General features: G+C 31.4%; 1 protein-coding gene across 1 annotated transcript in view; it reads right to left on the bottom strand.

Annotated features, from left to right (window-relative positions):
• The window catches only part of Dgo (diego), a 129,335-nt gene extending 115,906 nt beyond the window's left edge, over positions 1-13,429 (bottom strand). Inside the window, exon 1 of the mRNA XM_064061514.1 lies at positions 13,117-13,429. The gene's annotated coding sequence lies outside the window, so the exon portion shown is untranslated. The remainder of the gene's footprint in view (positions 1-13,116) is intronic.
• Between the last annotated feature and the right edge of the window lie 2,303 nt (positions 13,430-15,732).

Consider the following 15,732-nt stretch of genomic DNA (forward strand, 5'->3'; position numbering starts at 1 on the left):
AAAAATCGACAAATTGAAGAACCATAAGAGCGAATTTTAAAAAAATTTTTAAATTCAAAAATCAAAAAACTGAAAAATCAAAAAACCGAAAAATCGAAAATTTAAAAATTCGGCAAATTTAAAAACAGAAACATCATACAATCGAAAATCTGAAAAATCGAGAAATCGATACATTAAAAATTGAAAAATTGAAGAATCGGAAAACTGAGGCATCAGAAAACTGAAAAACCAAGAAATTGAAATAGTCCAAAACAGAAATGACGAAATATTGAAAAATCGAAAATTGAGAAATTGAAATAGCGATCTTTCAATTTCTCGGTTCTTTTATTTTTAAATATTTTACTTTTTGAATCTTGAAAATTTTCCTTCAATATTTTCTTTGGGTTTCCGAATATTTAAATTTCAGATTTTTCCGTTTTTTGATGTTACAATACCTCGATCTTTCGATTTTTCGGTTTTACCGTTTTTCGAATTTTAAATTTTTTTTTTCGATTTTTTTTTTGGGGCTATTTAGATTCCTTAATTATTCGATTTTTCTATTTCTCGACGTTTCTGTTTCTCGATCTTTTGATGTTTTGATTTCTCTTTTTCGTTTTTCACTGGAAGAATCTATAATTTGAAAAATCCCAAAACCGAAAAATTCAGAATTTGAAACATTGAAAAATCGAAAAGTCAAAAAATCTAAAATTTTAAAAAATCGAAAAATCAACAAGTTGAAAAATCGACAAATTGAAGCATCGAAAAACTGAAAAATTTAAAAAACGAGAAGCCTAGAAATCGAAACATTGAAAGGCTGAGAAATCTAGAGATAGAAAAACCAAAACATCGTAAAGTCAAAAACTTAAAAACGTAAAAATTGAGAAATGAAAATAATTTAAAAAAAAGTAATATTGAGAAAAATGAAAAACTCGAGAAATCTAAGATTTGGAGAATCGAGAAATTAAAGAATCAAAATATTGGAAAATACCAAAACTAAAAAACCCACAATTTAAAAACCTAAAAACCAAAAATTTTAAAAATCCGAAAACTGATAAATCAAAAATTTAAAAATTCGAAAAACTGAAAAACACAACACTGAAGAATCGAATAACTGAAAAAATCGAGAAATCTAAACATTAAAAAAATGAAAAATTGAAAAATTTAACAATCGAAAAGTATACATATGGAAAAACCGAGAAAAAAATAAAAATTGAATAATCGAAACATTGAAGAATCGAAAAACTGGAAAATCAAAACGCCGAAAAGCGAAAAATTGACAAAGCGAAATAGCGATTTTTCAATTTTTCGGTTCTTCAACTTTTCGATATTTTAGTTTTTTAGTTTTGAACATTTTTCTTTGTAATTTCTATTATATTTTCGAATTTTTAAATTTTATTTATTTCAGTTTTTTCATGTTCCGGTTACTCGATTTTTCGATTTTTCAATTTTTCTATTTCTCATTTTATAATTGCCTTTTTTAATCTCAAATTTTTCATTTTCTTTTAATTATAAATTTTTCAATTTTTCAATATTAAAATTTTCGATTATAGGCTATTTGGATTTCTTAATTTTTCGAAATTTGGACTTTTCGATTTTTCGATCTTTTGATGTTCTGTTTTCTCAATTAAAGAATCCATAAACTGAAAAATCGCAAAACTGAAACATTGAAAAATTGATAAAAATCTAAACATCGAAAAATTAGGACATTCAAAAGCCAAAAGTCAAAATATCGAGAAATCGAAAGAGCGATTTTTCAATTTTTCGGTTATTCAAATTTGCGATATTTTAATTTTTCAATTTTGAAAACGTTATATTTTTTAATTTTAGATTTTTCAGTTTTTTGATGTTTTGATTCCTCAAAATTTCAATTTTTCGACTCCTTGGTTTTTCAATTTTTTCCAAATCGAGAAATCGAAAAACCAAAAATTTTAAAAAGAAATCCCAATACTGAAATTTCGAAAACTCGTTGTATCTACAATTTTGACTGTATTTCCAAAAATCTTGATGTCTAGAGGGGTGGTAAACGATAGATTTTGATTAACAAATTTACCGTGTTTCCGACAACCTTAGAAAGTTTGCAAGTTTTTAGAGCATTTGGTTTTGAAATTTCAAAGTTAAATTATAAAATGTTACACAATTTTGATTTTTTTACAAAAAAAAAACTCAACACGGATTCATAAACTACAAATGGAGGAGTATGTTATTTTACAATATGTGTGCATATTTAGCAAAAATTGTGCATATAAATCCGCTCTTTAATGACTAGAAACAAAAGATAAATAATTTAAGCGAGGCTAAGAAATCGGTATACAACTTCAGTAAGTATATAATGATTTGCGGTTTGTAGCACTGTGAATGCTCCTAAAAGTCAATAGAAAATATTACAGTCGTTCGAATTTCGTCCTAGCCATACTCTAGTGAAAACCATTAACTACTCGTGTCGTTAAAAACGAATAAATTAAAAACCTTTTCGCTTTCTTCCAACACAAGCCACTCCGCTGTTGTCAAAAAAGCTGGAATGTCACCGCAAAGCCGCCGAATTTCCGTTATTTAAATTGTAGGTGTATCTTCGAGACAGTCCTCCGTCTCTAAGTAATAAAGACAAATTCCAAGCAGCCAACACTATCCACTTTTTGCCGTCGCGGCATTTACGAAATTATACACCTGCTGCGTCCCCCGACGAGAACCGCAACTAGCACAATTATAATAAACATCACTTATTGGGTGCAAACGTTCCCAACTTTATTACGATTTAATTATCTAAAATTGCCGGGCAAAATCGAACCTTCGGACCGATGGCAATTTATTACAGTTTTAGTGGACATGGATAATTTCTACTCTAGAATTAATTATTTTTATCCGTAATTTACGAGCGCGTTTCATCACGAGGGAATTTTATAAACAACCTGATGAAGATATCATAACTGAAATAACTTAATCCGATTTTCTCCGTTTTTAACGACCGTGTTACGCTTAATCCTAAATGCTGATAATTTAGCCGAGCGAGGCGATTATTTTACGGTCCCCAGAGGTACGTGGCGGAAACGACTTTTTCGATGCGGAGTTTCGACAAATCTGCACGTTTTAGAATAGTCTAGTCGGTGTACAAAATTTTGTTACAAAATCTGCCAGTGGTTTAAAATTTACGGGAAATGTAGGGACTGATTACCAACCGACAGGCTTAAATATGAAAGGCACGTACTGTGTTTTCCGCTCGAGGAGTTACGAATGGTGTTTTCTGACACTGCAAAGAAATAATCTGAAGAGATTATCTCCCTAGAAATGCTCTGTACTCTGATGATTTTAACGCGATTACTCCAAATAGGATTAAGTAAGCGCCTTGAAAATTTCTAGTCAGAGCCAAGGCTTCATTATAACAAAGCCTGGCTATTTACATTTTTTTTTGTATTTGTTTACGAAATCCAACTTCTTTTTAATGATATTAGGTACATATTTTTTAAAATTCTTGCAGAGCTTGTTTTTTTGAATTCATTAATTATCGTAATTTAATCACCCATAGCCCGCCACTGTCTATGATTCGAACGCATTATGTTACGAAAACACACTTATCCTTAGAAAACGGACAAGGGCGGCTCACAAGTTAAGAACATTTCGGACAAGATTTGCTTTAATTTCTGTTATTTATCATTCATGTCACTTCCTTATGCTTTTTAATAGTAAATAATTAATTAATTACGGCTAGCCTCAATTTGATTTTTATTCAACACATACCGGTTATGGGGACAGTACGAACAGCCTACATATTAAACGGCACTGTTTTGCGTTCACTGCAGACACAAGATTCGAGTCGGCCGACCACTTTTTTCGTACTCTAGAGGTCATGAAACGTCGAGAAAAATTAAAGTCGCAGTCGCCCGATGACTACTTCAATTACAATTTAATTCGCTTACGCTCGAGAAATAAAAAGATATCAGGGACTCTTAATATTCTTTCAAACTCTTTCAAAAAATATTATAAGTAGCTACCGAGTGTCTCAGTATTTATTCCAGAGGCACAACTCCTTTCTCATTTCAGCTAAAAACGGAGGCATTTAATGCCTGTGCTTGGTTTTTGAAGTAGTTTGAAGGATCTCAGATATCCCTGGTGTTTTGTTTTTGAAGTAATTTAAAAGATTGTCGGTGATGGGTTGTGTTTTAATTTTGAAGTAGTTTGAAAGAATCTCGAGGAACCATTGTGTCAAGCTTTTGAAGTAGTTTGAAAAATCTCGGCGAACTCTTGCTGTTTTTGAAGTAGTTTGAAAGAATCTCAGGGATCCCTTGTGTTTTGTTTTTGAAATAGTTTAAAAGAATTTCGACGAATTCTTATATTTTTTGAAGCAGTTTGAAAAAATCTTGACGACCTTTTTGGCTTTGCTTGCGAAGTAATCAAAAAATGCAAAATCCCAACACTGAACAATCGAAAAATTTTAAAATCAAATATTTTAAAAATCGAAAAATCAAAAATTAAAAATTCGGAAAATTGAAAAACAGAGAAATTGAAAAATCGAGAAATTGAAACATCAAAAAAATTGGTTTTAGGTTATTTCGACAGAATTTCCCTCGCTCTTGAAAGATAAAATCCAGCCCTTTAAAAAAATTATAAAATCTAATTTTACAATTTTCGTTTTCTCATAACCTCTGTAAAGTAAAAAAATGAAAAATTGAAAAATTCAAAATTTAAAAATCGAAAAGTGAAAATACTAAAAAACTGAGAAATCGAAAAATCCGAAATAAAAAAATTGAAAAACTAGAGAATCGGAAAACTGAACAAACGAAAAACTGAAAAACTGAAACATCGGAAAATTGAGAAATCGAAATAGCGATTTCCCAATTTCTTGGTCGTTAAATTTTTCGATATGTTAGTTTTTCATTTTCAAAACTTTTCTTCGGTATTTATATTAAGTAGGTGTATTTTCGAATTTTTTCATTTTAGATTTTTCAATTTTTTTGATATTTCGATTCCTCGATCTTTCGATTTTTCGACTTTTCGGTTTTAAATTTTTCGGTTTTCCAATTTTTCTATTTTGAAAATATTGTATTTTGGATTTTTAATTTGAAAGAATCTCTGCGGCCCCATTTGTTTTGTTTTTGAAGTGGTTTGAAAGATTCTTGGAGACCCATTTTGTTTTGTTTTTGAAGTAGTTTGAAACAATCTCGGGGATCCCTTGTGTTTGGTTTTTGAAGAATGTGGTTTGAAAGAATCTCGGCGACCACTTTAGCTGTTTTTGAAGTAGTTTGAAAGATCTCGGAGACCCCTTGGGTTTTGTTTTTGAAGTAATTTAAAAGATTCTCGGGGATCGGTTGTGTTTTAATTTTGAAGTAGTTTGAAAGAATCTCGAGGAGCCCTTGTGTCTGGCTTTTGAAGTAGTTTGAAAAATCTCTGCGAACCCTTCTGCTATTTTTGAAGTAGTTTCAAAGAATCTCAGGGATCCCTTGCGTTTTGTTTTTGAAGTAAGTAGTTTAAAAGAATTTCGGGGAATTCTTGTATCTACTTTGAAGCAGTTTGAAAGAATCTTGACGACCTTTTTAAATTTGCTTTTGAAGTAGTCAAAAAATGCAATATCCCAACACTGAATAATCGAAAAATTTTAAAATCAAATAATTGAAAAACCAAAAAATTGATTTTTAAAATTTCGGAAAACTGAAAAATCAAAAAACCGAAAAATCAAAGAAAAAATTCGGAAAATTGAAAAACAGAGAAATTGAAAAATCGAGAAACTGCAAAATCGAGAAATCTAAACATCAAAAAATTTCCCTCGCCTTTGAAAAGATAATCCGACAAATCCAGCCCTTCAAAAAATTTATAAAATTTAATTTTACGATTTTCGCTTTCTGATATTCTCTATAAAGTAAAAAAATGAAAAACTGAAAAATTCAAAATTTAAATATCGAAAAGTCGAAATACAAAAAACGAGAAATCGAAAAATCCGAAATCAAAAAAAAAAAATAAAAACTGAAGAATCGGAAAATTGAACAATCGAAAAACTGAAATACTTATCAAGAAATTGTAATATTCCAAAACAAATACTGAAACATCGGAAAAGTGGAAAATTGAAAAGCCGAAAAGTCGAAAAATTAAGAAATCGAAATAGCGATTTCCTAATTTCTTGGTCTTTAAATTTATCGATATTTTAGTTTTTTATTTGCAAAACTTTTCTTCAATATTTTTATTATAGTTTAGAGTTTTTAAATTTTACGTATTTCAGTTTTTTCATGTTTCGATTCCTGGATCTTTCAATTTTTCGACTTTTCGGTTTTAAGTTTTTTGGGTTTTTCAATGTTTCTATTTTTAAAATTTCAACGAACTTTTTAGCTTTGTTTTTGAAGTAGTTTGAAATAATCTCGACGACCACTTGTGCCTGGTTTTTGAAGTAGTTTGAAATAATCTCGACGATGACTTGTGCCTGGTTTTTGAAGTAGTTTGAAAGAATCTTGGCGACCCCTTGTAGGTTGTTGAAGCAGTTTGAAGGACCTCGGAGACCCATTGTGTGTTGTTTTTTAATTAGTTTGAAAAAAATTTCGGAGATCCCTTGTGTCTGATTTTGAAGTAGTTTGAAAGAATTTCGGATATCACTTATATTTGGTTTTTGAAGTAGTTTGAAAGAATCTCGGGAATCCCTTGTATTGTTTTTGAAGTTGTGTGAGAGATCTCGGAGACTACTTGTGTTTTATTTTTAAAGTAATTTAAAAGATTCTCAGGGATCTGTTATGTTTTAATTTTGAAGTAGTTTGAAAGAATCTCGAGGAACCCTTGTGTCTGGCTTTTGAAATATAGTTTGAAAAAAATCGCGGCAACTTCTTTTGCTGTTTTTGAAGTAGTTTAAATGAATTTCGGGGAATTTTTATGTCTGCTTTTTGAAGCAGTTTGACAGAATTTTGACGACCTTTTTAGCTTTGCTTTTGAAGTAGTGAAAAAAATTGCAAACTCCCAACAACAATCGAAAAATTTTAAAGTCAAACACTTGAAAAATCGAAAAATCAAAATTTTCAAAAATCGAAAAATTGAGAAACCAAAAGATCGAATTTTTAACATTTTGAAAAACTGAATGATCAAAAAACCGTAAAATCGAGATATTGAAACATCAAAAAATTTCTTTTAGGTTATTTCGACAGAATTTCCCTCGCCATTGAAAGATAATCCGACAAATCCAATTTTACGATTTTCGTTTTCTGATAACCTCTAAAAAATGAAAAACTGAAAAATTCAAAATTTAAAAATCGAAAAGTCTAAATACAAAAAACGAGAAATCGAAAAATCCGATATATAAAAAATTAAAAACTGGAGCATCGGAAAATTGATCAATCGAAAAACTGAAAAATCAAGAAATTGTAATATTCCAAAACAAAAATTGGAACATCGGAAAAGTGGAAAATTGAAAATCTGAAAACTCGAAATATCAAGAAATCGAAATAGCGATTTCCTAATTTCTTGGTCTTTAAATTTATCGATATTTTAGTTTTTTATTTGCAAAACTTTTCTTCAATATTTCTATTATAGTTTAGAGTTTTTAAATTTTACATATTTCAGTTTTTTCATGTTTCGATTCCTGGATCTTTCAATTTTTCGACTTTTCGGTTTTAAGTTTTTTGGGTTTTCCAATTTTTCTACTTTTAAAATTTCAACGACCTTTTTAGCTTTGTTTTTGAAATAGTTTGAAATAATCTCGACGACCACTTGTGCCTGGTTTTTGAAATAGTTTGAAAGAATCTCGGGGACCACTTATGCGTGGTTTTTGAAGTAATTTGAAGGATCTCGGAGCCCCTTGTGTTTTGTTTTTGAAATACTTACTTTTAAAGAGTCTTGGAAACCCGTTGTGTTTTGTTTTTGAAGCAGTTTGAAAAAATCTCGGGTTTTTGAAGTGTGTAGTTTAAAAGAACTTCGGCGATCCTTTTTCCTGTTTTTGAAGTTTTATGAAAGAATCTCGGGAACACCTTGTGTCTGGTTTTTGAAATAGTTTGAAAAAAATAACGGCGACTCCTTTTGTTGTTTTTGAAGTAGTTTGAAAGAATCTCGGGGACCTCTTGTGTCTGGTTTTTGAAGTAGTTTGAAGGAGCTCGGAGACCCCGTCTGTGTGTTGTTTTTAATTAGTTTAAAAAAAATCTCGGGGATTCCTTCTGGTTTGTTTTTGAAGCAGTATTAAAAGAATATTGGGGACGCCTGGTGTTTGCATTTTGAAGTTTGTACTTAGTTTGGAAGAGTCTCAGGGACCCCTTTTGCTGTTTTTGAAGTAGTATGAAAGAATCTCGGGGACCCCTTTTGTCTGGTTTTCGAAGTATGTAGTTTAAAAGAATCTCGGGGACCCGTTTTGTTTTGTTTTTGAAGTAGTTTGAAAGAATCTCGAGGACGCCTTTTGTTCTGTTTTTAAAGTGGTTTGAAAGAATCTCAGGGAGTTTTTGTGTATTGTTTATGAAGTTGTTTGAATGAATCTCGAGGACCCCTTTTGTTTTGTTTTTGAAGTAGTTTGAAGAATCTTGAATATCTATTTTGTTTTGTTTTTCAAATAGTTTGAAGAATGTCGTGGTCCTCTTGTGTGTGTGTGTTTTTACTTCCCGAGCGTAAGCAAAGGAAGTATTGTAATCGAGTCCGTCGGCCGACTCTCTACTTTTACGTTTTCTCGATCTTTCATGACCCCTAGAAGACGAAGAAATAGGTCTCCCATTTCCGTCTGTCTGTCCGTCTGTCCGTCTGTCCGTCTGTCCGTCCGTCTGTCCGTCTGTCCGTCTGTCCGTCTGTCCGTCCGTCTGTCCGTCTGTCCGTCCGTCTGTCCGTCTGTCCGTCTGTTGTCCCGGATTTTTATTAGACAGATAATCTCCGAAAGTACTCGACCGATTGTTGTGAAATTTTGTACTTATATTAAGAATATCATGTAGATGGTAAAACGCTAACCAAAATTTGTCTAATCATCCCCACCACTAATGCGATGACGTCACTTCAAAATTGTACATAGTAAATGGGTTTTCAATTGTATAAAATAACATAGTCCTACACATGTAGTTTACAACTCTGAATCGACTTTTCACCCGAAACGTCCAGATTTTTGGAAAAAAAATCAAAATTATAAAACAATATTTTGAAATTTAATTTTTAATCTGCTAACCAGAATGCTTTGAAATGTTGCAGATGTTTTAAGGCTATAAAGAGCATCATAAATCTTTAGTCAAAAAATATTTGCTTATACCCTCCAAAAACTTGATGACGTCAGCTCAAAAGTTTGTGGAATAAATCATATCTAAAATGTACAAAATATGATGAGTCTGTACTTGTGATCTATCACTCCATTCATATTTTTTGGATTTGCATATACAGGGTGACTCAAAAAAATTAATGAATGCGTAAATATATTTTATTGATTTAATCAGAAACTACAAAACCGAATGCTCTGAAATCTTGCAGATGTTTGAAGGCTATAAAGAGCATCATAAATCTTTAGTCAAAAAATATTTGCTTATCCCCTCCAAAAACTTGATGACGTCAGCTCAAAAGTTTGTGGAATAAATCATATCTAAAATGTACAAAATATGATGAGTCTGTACTTGTGATCTATCACTCCATTCATATTTTTTGGATTTGCATATACAGGGTGACTCAAAAAAATTAATGAATGCGTAAATATATTTTATTGATTTAATCAGGAACTACAAAACCGAATGCTCTGAAATCTTGCAGATGTTTTAAGGTCATAAAGAGCATAATAAATGTTTAGTCAAAATATATTTGCTTATCCCCTCCAAAAACTTGATGACGTCAGCTCGAAAGTTTGCCGAATAAATCATATCTAAAATGTACAAAATATGATGAGCCTGTACTTGTCATTTATCACTCCATTCATATTTTTTGGATTTGCATATACAGAGTGACTCAAAAAAATTAATGAATGCGTAAATATATTTTATTGATTTAATCAGGAACTACAAAACGGAGTGCTCTGACATCTTGAGATGCTTTAAGGTTATAAAGAGCATAATAAATGTTTAGTCAAAATATATTTGCTTATCCCCTCCAAAAACTTGATGACGTCAGCTCGAAAATTTGCCGAATAAATCATATCTAAAATGTACAAAATATGATCAGTCTGTACTTGTGATCTATCACTCCATTAATATTTTTTGGATTTGCATATACAGGGTGATTCAAGAAAATAAATGAAAGCGTAAATTTATTTTACTGATTTACTCAGGAACTACAAAACCGAATGCTTCGAAATCTTGAAGATATTTTAAAATTATCATAAGCATGGTAAATTTTTGGTCAAAACGTATTTGGTCGTCCCCCCTAAAAAATTTATGATGTCACCACAAAATTTTGCTGAATAAATCCTATCTAAAATGTACAAAATATGGTGAGTCTCTTCTTGTGATTTATCATTCCATTCAAATTTTTTTGATTTGCATATACAGGGTGACTCAAAAAAATTAATGAATGCGCAAATTTATTTTATTGATTTAATCAGGAACTACAAAACCGAATGCTTTGAAATCTGCTGCGAAAAAAAAAACATAATAGGCATGCAGTCGTCACGTTTCCGACAGCGAGGGAAGTACTGTCTAAACTCTTTAGACCAATTTTTTTTAAGTAGTTTGAAACAATCTCGGGGAGCGCTTGTGGATGGTTTTTGAAGTAATTTGACCCCTTTTGTTTGTTTTTAAAATAATTTGAAAGAATCTTGGAGAATTTTTGGTGTTGTTTTTGAAGTACTTTGAAAGAATCTCGAGCACCCCTTGATTTTGGGTTCCGAATTATTTAGTTTGAAAAAATTTCGGAGATCCCTTATCTTGTTTTTGAAGTAATAAAAAATAATAAAATAATAAAAATCTTGAGGGCTATTGTTTTTAAAGTAATTTGGAAGAATCTTCGCGTATGAAAAATTTTTAAATTTTAGATTTTTCAGTTTTTTAAAATTTCGATTCCTCGACCTTTCGATTTTTCGACTTTTCGATTTTAGATTTTTCTGTTTTCTATTTTTACAATTTATTATGTGCGATTTTTTAATTTTCTGATTTTTCGATTTTTCAGTTTCTCGATTTATCGAAATTTCCGTATTTTGATCTTTTGATTGTTCAATTTCTTGATTTATCATCATCTCTTTTAAAATCATCAAATTTTTGAATTTTTTTAAATATAACTTTTTCAGTTCTAAATTTTATGCTTTTCAGTTATGGGCTATTTGGATTTCTTACTTTTTCGAATTTTCGACTTTTCGATTTCTCGATGTTTCTCAATTGAAGAATCCATAAATTGAAAAATCCCAAAACCAAAACATCGAAAAATTAAGACATGCAAAACCCAATAAGTCGAAAGATAAAATTGAAGTAGCGATTTTTCACTTTTTCGATTCTTCAATTTTCTGATATTTTAATTTTTCAACTATTAGATTTCTCGATTTCTCGATATTTCAGTTCTTTGATAGTTCTATTTGATATTCGAATTTTTAAATTTTAGATTTTTCAGTTTTTTGATATTTTTTTCGATTTTACGACTTCTGGGTTTTAGATTTTTTTCGAAGTATGTAGTTTGAAATAATCTCGGTTATCACGTGTGTTTTGGTTTTAAATTATTTGTTTTGAAAGAATTTCGGAAATCCCTTATCTTGTTTTTGAAGTAAGTAAAACTAATCTTTAAAACTATTGTTTTTGAAGCAATTTGGAAGAATCGTCGGACTTCCGTGATTTAAAAATATAGAAAATTTGGATTCACTGAAAATTCCCGATTTCCAGATGGTCCCATCCGCTCCTGCCCGTCGTATATATTTGAAAGTGGAATCAAAAACATAGTTCCGATAAACTAATTAAATCTGTAGAATACAAGAATATTGAGAATACAATTAATGAAAAAGAAATAATTAAATTCAGTAAATAAAAGGTTGTGAAACAAGTTTCTACAACTTGGTGTAACCCTCCCACACAGTTCGTTTAATTGGTTCAGGTATATTTAATAATTACTTCATTTCTATCCTTACAATGGAAGTTTTAAATTTGGGTTAAGGTTGTAATTACCAAACCCCAAACGCTGGATGCTTTAGTTCGATTCTCAAGTAAGAAAAATGTTTTTTTTAACTTGAACTATCAAAACTGTTTAAAATATATTCTAGATTTTACACACATAATTAATTTTCTTAAAAACTACCGCATTTATGATAGCACAGCAGGAAGATTTTATTATGATTCCAATAAAAATAAATTATCGCCTTTGCTAGTCTTAAATTTATATCACATAAAATGTGTTTCTAACAGAAAAACTTGACATTCGCACACTGATGAGAGTGTCGTGGCAGCCAGGACACTACGTCCAAGTATTGCTCAAAAACGACCTTGAACTTATTTTAAAATACGCAAATGTACAATACAGTTAAAAAAATTAAACTGAGTTGTGTTCTACAAAACGGCTAGATAGAATCACGGAAACGGAGACCTACTTTTTCTCGTTCTAGGAGCTGCGAAAACAGATAAAACATGAACTGGCGAAATAAAAATTCTAGGTGTATTCTTAAACATGTCACATTTTTCTACACCGGTGTCAAATTAAATTAAACTTCACGTATAAGATAAAACAGACGACTACATTACAGGTTTCCGACCACTGTGTAAATAAATAATCATGATTTCGCATTCTGGCGCAACATTTTTGGGACGAAATGGGCTTAAACGGTAAAAGTTCTTAATAAAAAAAGGCTTTAATGTGTTTGGTGACAGTCTGCAACACTGTGTGTGAAGTTGTAATAAACAGTCCCAGAAATATTTAAAAGTGAAAAAACACCAAACAAACTACTACATAAATTAGCGGAGAACCTTAATTTAGAATTATACAGGTGGAATTTTTTGTTGAATGAGTAATTAACGGAATTTTATACACTAATAGGTACTCTTGTCTAAATTTAAATTTCCAGTGCCACTTTAACGATATTTTGCAAGGTGCGATCACTTCGAAAGCTCGTTATTTTCCTAATTTGAAAGCTCCCTCGAGTCAAACCCGCCGCTTTTTATCGGTTGGGTAAATATTTGGTCTGTTCCGCAAGCTTTTTCGACTTTTTACTGTAGGAAGTGGTGAAGAAGTCCGATGCGTCGATCAGCAACGGCCGAGAGCAATTATCTCCGGTGGTATCAACGCTATCGCTCTTCGGCCGCTGTTTGGTTTCTTTACCTTATCTACATTCCTCTGGTAGAGCCGGCTTCCTCACCATTAGATCAGCGATTGTTGTAAGAATCCACATACCACAATCACATCATTAGCACAAAAATCCCCTTTTGGTGGTTCCGCCGTTCTATTTAGGTCCAGCCGGAGTAACTCTATTATTACTCTTGACCACGGTACGATTCTTTAAAACGTGGTTTATTTTAAAACCGAGCAAACGAGCGGTTTAACACACAAGAGCACACGCACAACGCCATTACTGAGCACCGGTTGACCACTGGAAGTTAGCTTGATGGACTGGCATTCACCTGAGAATTTAAAACGCTGTGTATACCGAGCGCTCTCGCCAATGATACTGCGGCTTTTCACGGTTATAGTTTTCCTACCGCGTGCATACTACGGGATGGGGCTATTTTTAGGCCAAGGTTTTGGAAAAGTCTTTGAGTTTGTGTTGGTAATTAGCGCGGTTTGTGATTTTTCGATTAAACAAGTGATGGCTTGTTTCGGGAAGAGCGATGAAGAGCGGACAAGAGTAGGCAATCAACATTGCTCGAGCTGGGTAATAACCTTGAGGAAGGGGGATTTTACAGACAAGAATTAAGAGCATTCCTTAGGTGGCAGGCGGATTGAAAGACGGCGATGGGAAAATGAACTGTTGTTGAAGCTTTTCGGACGTTCTAAGGCCAAATGAAAACAAAAAGATTTTTAACAAAGCAATTTTTAATAAAAAAGACAATAAAATTCCATCAAATTGTTTACTATATTATTATTCATACGTACCGAGTGTCTCAGATTTTATTATGGAGACAACAACTCCCTTCGTAGTTTTAAGGGAAGTCCCTAGAGGAGGTGCAATTTTTATTCCTAAAATTTTGATGAACAATGTACCATGTTTCTGATTACATAAAACGTTTGTACGGAATCTTTATCTTTTAATTTTTTTTGCCAGAAATCAAGATATCAAGGGTAAAAACTGGACGGGAACTCATAGACCACAACTGCATGAGTATAAATAATATTATACAATTTTTTTTTCCAAAAATCTAGATGTCTAGGATAAGAACTCAGCACGGATTATAAACCACAAGTGCAGGTGTGTGTTATTCTATAAACTTTAAATAACATTTATTCGGCAAAATTTTGTGATGAGGTCATTAATTTTTTGTATTCTGCAGATCCGGAAGAGCTGACGAAGATGAGAAAATCTTAAAATTCAGGAGATGCCTCCACAGATTCAAAGATTCCAGAAGTATCTGTATAATCCTTGAATACTTCTAGTTTCTAGAAATGTCTGAGATTTTAAAGATTCTTAAAACATACAGGAGATATGTTGATGAATTTTTCACATACGGAAACATTGCAGGATGTGTATGATTTTAAGTCCTAAAATTTTCTAAAAATACCTGAAATTATAGAGAATCCTTATCTATGATCTCAGAAATTGTAAATATTTTTCAATTTTTTTTGCTTTTAAATCCCTATGGTTCTAAATAGAAATCATCAACAAGCTTCCAAAAATTTCACAAGTTCTAAAAATTTCAAACATTTCAAAACGTGCCGAGAGATATTCTAAAACTCTGAAAATTTTGAAGATTCTGAAGATCTTGAAGAGCTGACGAAAACAAGTAAGTAGAATTTCCAAAAATTCAGGAAATTCAGGTTTCTAGAAGTCTGAGGTTTTAGAGATTCTTGAAACAAAAAATTTTTAAACTGGGGGTTGAAGGGTGTCCCACATACAGAAAAAGTTCTAGGATCCCTGATTTTAAGTTTAAAAACATTGAAGAAATCTTCAAAATTGTAGAGAATCTCTATCTATGACCATAGAAATTGTAAACATACTTCAAATTTTAGACATTCAGAAATCCAATGTTACCTAAATTCCTAGAGTTAACAATTTGTGTAGTAATGTTACAAATTTCCAAGGTAAAACAGATTCTTGTTCTATTTATTTTAGAAAAAAAAGGTTTTAAGGTCGTATATATAGTTTTAGATCATAAAAATAATGGACAAGCTTCCTAGAATTCCAGAAGTTCTAAAAAGTTTCAAATATTTGTAAATATGACTAAAGACCATGGTAGACATTCTGGAGATTCAAAGACTCTGAAAATTTTGAAGATTCGGAAGATCTTGAAGGCTGACGAAGACAAGAAGTAAGAAGGAGGTCCTAAAATTCAAAAGATATTTCTACAGTATGTCCCTGTGATTCTAAGACTTAAAATTTTCTAAAAATTTCTGAAATTGTAGAGATTCTATATCTATGACTATAGAAATTATAAATATTCCTTAAATTCTGAACATTCTCAAATCTGAAGTACTATAAATTTATAGAAATCACGAATTGTGGAGAAATGCTGTAAATTCCCGTGATTCGAACGATTCTGGTTCTAATTTTTCTAGAGATTGGTTTTAAGTTCCTATAGATCTAGATAATAGAAATCGTGGGCAGGCTTCAAAAAATTAAAAAGTCCTGAAAATTCCAGACATTTGTGAACGTGCCTAGAGGCCAATCTAGACGTTCTAGATATTCTAAAACTCTGAAAAATTTAAAGATTCTGAAGATCTTGAAGAGCTGACGAAAACAAGAAAAATTTCCAAAAATTCGGGAAATTCAGGTTTCTAGAAGTC

The sequence above is a fragment of the Zophobas morio genome, unplaced genomic scaffold (genome assembly GCF_036711695.1).
Source record: "Zophobas morio isolate AGI-343-1 ecotype UQ-CSIRO unplaced genomic scaffold, CSIRO_AGI_Zmor_V1 ptg000021l, whole genome shotgun sequence".
Classification (NCBI taxonomy): domain Eukaryota; kingdom Metazoa; phylum Arthropoda; class Insecta; order Coleoptera; family Tenebrionidae; genus Zophobas; species Zophobas morio.